Source organism: Microtus pennsylvanicus, chromosome 20, assembly GCF_037038515.1.
Source record: "Microtus pennsylvanicus isolate mMicPen1 chromosome 20, mMicPen1.hap1, whole genome shotgun sequence".
Lineage (NCBI taxonomy): Eukaryota > Metazoa > Chordata > Mammalia > Rodentia > Cricetidae > Microtus > Microtus pennsylvanicus.
The window spans coordinates 3869846-3876404 of record NC_134598.1 but is presented as its reverse complement, the minus strand read 5'-3'; positions in this window follow the sequence as shown (position 1 = coordinate 3876404).

Here is a 6559-nt window from a genome sequence, read left to right as displayed (position 1 = left end):
GTGTGGTATTTTAAACCCACCCCGCCTGCTGCTGGAGTTGATACCAATGAGTTATTTTCAGACTTTAAAATAAAAATAGGACTGGGGAGATGGCTCGGTAGTAAAGAGTATATACGGCTCCTTTTCTGGTTCTCACCACCCACGCCACATAAACTGTAGTTTCCAGGGGAATCCATCAGCCTCTTCTGGCTTGCGTGATCAACTAACTGTACACATACTCATAATTAAAATTTAATTGTTTTTTTTAAAGTCATAGACGTATACTCCAATGTTCACAATTTTCTAGTTGGTGGTTATAGAAGGCATTGGGTCTTGAAGCTGAACCCAGATGTACTGGGTCCTGTCTGTAATCCCAGAGGAGAGAAACACAGCTGACTGAGTCTACTTTTTTGTTTTGTTTTGTTTTTCGAGACAGGGTTTCTCTGTAGCTTTGGAGCCTGTCCTGGAGCTCTGAGTCTACTTTTTAAGATATATTTAAGAACCTGGGCAAGGGTGGCACACTCCTTTAATCCCCAGCACTTGGGAGACAGAAACAGGTGGATCTCAGTGAGTTCCAGACCAGCCTGGTCTACAAAGCGAATTCCAGGACATCCAGAGCTGTTACACAGATAAACTCTTGTCTCAAAAAAAGGAGGGAGGGGCAGAAAGATGGCTCAGTGGTTAAGAACACTGGCTGTTCTTCCAGAGGTTGTGAGTTCAATTCCCAGCAACCACATGGTGGCTTACAACCATCCTTAATGAGATCTGGCGCCCTCTTCTGGCATGTGGGCATACATGGAGGCAGATGTTTTATACATGATAAATAAATCTTAAAAAAAAAAAGACATTTAAGAATGTAGGGTAAACTGGTGGTGGTTGTGCATGCCTTTAATCCCAGGCAGAGGCAGGTGGATCAGATCTCTATGAGTTCAAGGCCAGCCTGGTCTACAAGAGCTAGTTCCAGGACAGGCTCCAAAGCTACAGAGAAACCCTGTCTTGAAAAAAAAAAAAGGAGGAATGTAGGGTATCATAAGGCTCCTGTTGGGGCGGTCCTGCATTGATCAATCCTCGGCACCAAAATTAAAAGCCCCAGATCTTAAATCAAGAGTGGTGGCAATTTGTAAAGTTAAAGATAATCAGGACTGAGACAGGAGGATAGCTTGAGACAAGCAATGTAAAGCTAATTTGAATAACATTGATAATCCATCTCAAGAAGACAGAAGGAACTTTTGTTCTTTGGGATTTGGACCAGGCATGGTGGCATAGGCCTTTAACCCCAGCAATAGAGAAGAAGAAGCTGATGAGTTCAAGGCCAACCTGGGCTACATAGAGAGACCTTGTCAAAGAAAGAAAGACGTAGCTGAGCGGGTGGAGGGCTCTCCCAGCAGCATAAAGCCTTGCCCGGCTCCATCCCCAGTACCAGATAAGTCAGGCATGATGATGCACATGTGTGTAGGCCCATCACTTGGGAGGTGGAGGCAGGAGGATCAGAAGTTTGAGGCCAGCCAGACACAGCATGAGATCCTGTGTTGAAATAAGTCCTCCACCATTATTAACCTCAAGGACTTGGGTGTGGCTTTTTAAATCATTCCTTTATGAAACCAAATACAGTTAGATTTCTGGTTGTCAGATTCTATACCTAATACCAAATGGACGAAAACTTCAAGCCGGGTGTGGTGGCACATACCTGTGATGTCAGCACTCGGGAGTCTGAGAGTTTTACCTTGTGTATGAGTCCACCCTGGGTTATGTGGTAAAATGATGGATGAACAGATGGGCGGGAGGGAGGAAGAGAGAATAAGAAAGAAAGACACCTCAAGTAGTAGCATAAAATTCCGGGCCTGGTAGTATGCACTTGTAAGCCCAGCATTCAAGAGACTAAGACAAGAGGATCTAACGTTCAGGGCCAGCCCAGGCTGAATAAAGAACAGAAACTAGCCTCGTTACATATCAAAACTTCATCTCCAAACAAAACCATGTATGTGAGGGGGGTGACAGTTAATCCCCATCAAAGACCTGTGGGTAATAACCACGGTTATGGTGAGAGTGCTTTGTAGCATGTGTAAATTCCTGCCTTTAATCTTCAGTCTTTCTAGGATTTAGTACTGGATGTTTACGGTGTGTAAAAAAATAAACCAATACATGCCTCCCCGAAATAGACTTCATGCCATACTTTGGGATGGCTTCTTACAGGGAGGGCAGACACAGTGTCTCTCTGAAAGCCATTCCCTTGTAGTAAATGTCCATCCACCTCCATCAGTACGGCAGATAACAAGCAGTGGCATCTGTCGAGGCATGCCTGCCTAAAGACAATCCACATGAGGTCATCCAGACTGCCACCAGCCCTCACCACTCTTCTGAGGGCGGTGCTAACATTCCAGAGTCGGAAAGCAAAACAATCTTTTAACTGTGCATTTGTCCCTTCACCCATTGGCCACCTGCCAGCAGAAGCCGTAAGCCTCAAATAGTACTCAAATACTCTCTGTAGTGCAGGATATTAGCCAAGTTCCAGTTGCTGGGCCCTTTGAGTCTTACATTTTGTGAGGTTTCTATGCTTCTGCACACTATAAATTTATTTGCCATTTTAGATTTCAGTCTGTCCACCGTTTGCTGAGTCTTCAGAGAAGAGGGGAAACGCTGAACACACCAGACAAATGACCAAATACCAGTACCATAGACACAAAGAAAGGCATAGGTGTAGTGTAATTACACGGATGCAATTACTGTAGTGGATCCTAGCCAAACCCTCTTTCCAGCCCAAGAAAACAATACTAGAACTAGCAAAACGTTGAGTTGTTAAGTATGGAGTGAGGAAACATCACAGAACACTCAAGAGTAGAAAACCTGGAACTGAAGCTTGATTTGGAGGGAGAGTTTTGAACAGCGAATGAATAACTAAAAGGAACAATTAGAGCCAGGCAGTGGTGGCCTTTAATCCCAGCACTCAGGAGCAGAGAGTCCCAGGATCAACTGCCTAAGTTAAGGACCCTGAGGAATGAGAAATCAAACTAGATTTGCCCTCTCTAAAGCAATGGCTCCAGGTAGGGATAGACGTTGCCTGGCATGAGAAGCCCCTGATGTCAGACTGCTGCCCGGGCCATGCCCACCTGCAGGTGCCTCTTCCTTCCAACTGCTGTGGAGGAAATGGCAAGCTCTCTACCTGTGAGTCTCTAATCCCCTAAAAGACTCCTCCGGTGCAGGGAATGATAGGAGAGGGCAGCGGCCGTTCTCACTCCCCAACCAAGTTTCCAGACTCAGGACATCAGATGCCTAACCGGTACAATAGGGGCACTTTAGCCAGATGTGTTCCTTCTCCTCCCTTCCCCCAAGACCCTCCTTTCCCCCTCCTGCTACCCACAGGGAACTAAGACAGGCTGACCGCGTGAAACCTTCCCCTTCCTCTGGGGTTTACAAAAAGAGACACCTGTACTCTGTCTTGTGGATCCAAACTCTCATCGGAAATCACCATTTTCCCTAGCCATGTTATCTGCCTGTTCAGTACATTAATAAATCACTCACCCAAAAGGAAATCTTGCACCCCAAACCCAGTAAAAAGTTCACCTGGGTTCAACCCCCCAGTGCCACAAAGAGAGATGAAGAAAAGCAGGCCCATTGCTGCTGTTCGCCTACCATGGTAACCTTTTGTCACTTAGCCTGGGGCTTTTGGGGGGACAAGTTGACACTTATTTTTAAAATGCTCTTTTGGTTTGGAGGTTTGGGCTTTTTTGAGGAAAGATCTCACTATGTGTGCCAAGCTGGCCTCAAACTCACAAAGATCCACCTGCCCTCTGGGAGTAACACCACATCTGGCTACTTATGTTCTTACTGCCACATCCCTGCTGAGAGATGAAGGTAAAGTGAGTGTTTTCACAGAGTGTGTGTGTGTGTGTGTGTGTGTGTGTGTGTGTGTGTGTGTGTTAGCGCTAAGCTACATGTAGGGTGATAAAGCCCAATTTTTTTGGCCTGAGATTCTGGGTTATGAGAGCAATACAAATTTATTTGATAGAATTTACCATAGAACTGCTTAAGGAAGTGTCTTAGTTACCTTCCTATTGCTTTCAAGAGACGCTATGACCAAGGCAACTTACGAAAGAAAGCATCTAACTTGGGGCTTGCTGACAGGTCAGGCCATGATAAGCCTGAGTGGCACGGAGGGAGCGTGGTAGCAGCAGGCACTGGAACAGAGCTGAGAGTTCACATCCTTGTCTATAATTTGGAGAGAGCGCTTGGGCCTGGCATGGACTTCTGAAACCTTTAACTGGGAATGTGTCCATTCCCAGGGACACTCCTCCAACAGCCCACCTCCTAATCCTCCCAAACAGCTCCACTAGCTCAATGGTCTTGAGCCTTTGGGGGTCCAACAGCTCTTTCACAGGGTCTCCTAAGACCATCTAAAAACACAGATATTTACATTACGATTGCTAACAGTAGCAAAATCAGAGTTATGAGGTAGTAACGAAATAATCTGATGGTTGGCCATCAGCACAGCATGAGGAACTGTGTCAAAGCATCACAGTTTGAGGAAGGTTGAGATCCACTCCACTTACTGCAAAGCAAACACTAAATACACCAGCCTAGGGCAGCCGTACTCATCAGTCTATTGATTCTGAGAGGAAGCTGGGAAATATTTCTTTTTATTAGAAGGCCCTCAAGGTCAGGAATGGGCCTCTAGATGGAAATAATACAGTCTTTGGAGATCTAAACACGATAGAGTCTGAAAAGGAAAGAGAGATCGAAAGATTTCCCTTGAAAGCTTAAAGAGGACATTTGTTCGGAGTGTGTGTGGAGGGGAGGAGACACTGTCATGAAAGGAGGCAGGATAGGGGAAGACCAGATAACAGATTCCTTCAGAGAACCTCTCCATCATCCCCCTACTCCCACTCCCACCCCCACCCTGGAGTCTCAACCCAATCCCCAGGACAAGGGAAAGATCTGGTTTTTTATAACCTTCTAGGGATGGCAGAAAGATTCACGTCACATGATTTAGCTCAACATTGTGTGTGTGACAAAGAATATGAAGAAACCCAGTACTGGCTAGGACCATAGATCAGCATCTACCCTTAGGTCACAGCCCAGGCTGTCCTGGAACTAGCTCTTGTAGATCTGGAGTTCAGGCTGGCCTTGAACTCACAGAGATAAGCTTGTCTCTGCGAGCCCAGTGCTTAGATTAAAGGCGTAAGACACCACCACCCTCCCTCTCTTCAGAAAGGGAGGAGAGAGAGGAGGACTTGCATTGTAAAGTTGACTTTACAGGAAAAGGACTTTTCTTTTCTTTCAGATCCTCCGGAAGTAGAATTACAGATGTTTGTGAACTACCACGTGGGCGTAAGGAATCGAACCTGGGTGCTCTGGAAGAGCCATCTCTCCAGCTCCCCTCGTTCCCCTGTACTGGCTAGTGAGAAGAGTTTTGTAGCCGCCTTCCAGAGTTTGTCAGTGGTTTAACTTTGGCTTTAAGTGGGAAGAGGTGTTGGGAAGGCTAAGAGACAAGGTGATGTGACAAGAGATGAGAATGGAAAGATCAGAGGGAGGAGAAGAGGGTGGGCAGCCAGAGGACCCAGCCTCACCCACACCCCTTTCTGCTAGGGCCTGGCCCTTTCCTTTGCAGTTGCTCTAATGTTTTCTTCAAATACTTAGCAACTACAGCGTCCCTTCTCACTAGAGGAGGAAAGGAAAGCAAACACAATTACAGGCAGAGGAGTAACCCCTGGAGCCAAGATGAGAAAGCCACACAGAATGGTCTCTGTTTGAAAGGGGTAACTCTGGTGTAGCAACCGCTAAGTCACCCGGATCTTAATGCTCTGACCTTCAGACAACAGTTTCCTTCCTTCTCAACTGTCCCCTCCCTGGGATTCTAACTGGTCACTGTGATGATTAACACCAGCAGGGTCTCTCCAACCTCTCCGGGAAGTCCGAGAGTGAGCTTAAATTCTAAAGAGCAGCATTTCTGGCTATATATCTTATGTATTTCTTCCTCTTAGTTCTTTCCTACTTAAGAGATGTCCCTGAGCTACAAAGTAATGGTGAATCCTGGTAAATAAAATTTGTGGGACTTCATAGATTTGATCACCTGCCTGAAGCTTTGTCATAGTCCAGACCAGTAGAGAATGCAACGCCTGTTATAGTCCAGACCAGTAGAGAATGCAGCGCCATGCAGCGCCTGTTATAGTCCAGACCAGTAGAGAATGCAGCGCCTGTCATAGTCCAGACCAGTAGAGAATGCAGCGCCTGTCATAGTCCAGACCAGTAGAGAATGCAACGCCTGTCATAGTCCAGACCAGTAGAGAATGCAGCGCCTGTCATAGTCCAGACCAGTAGAGAATGCAACGCCTGTTATAGTCCAGACCAGTAGAGAATGCAGCGCCTGTTATAGTCCAGACCAGTAGAGAATGCAGCGCCTGTTATAGTCCAGACCAGTAGAGAATGCAGCGCCTGTTGTTATAGTCCAGACCAGTAGAGAATGCAGCGCCTGTTGTTATAGTCCAGAACAGTAGAGAATGCAGCGCCTGTTGTTATAGTCCAGACCAGTAGAGAATGCAGCGCCTGTTGTTATAGTCCAGACCAGTAGAGAATGCAGCACCTG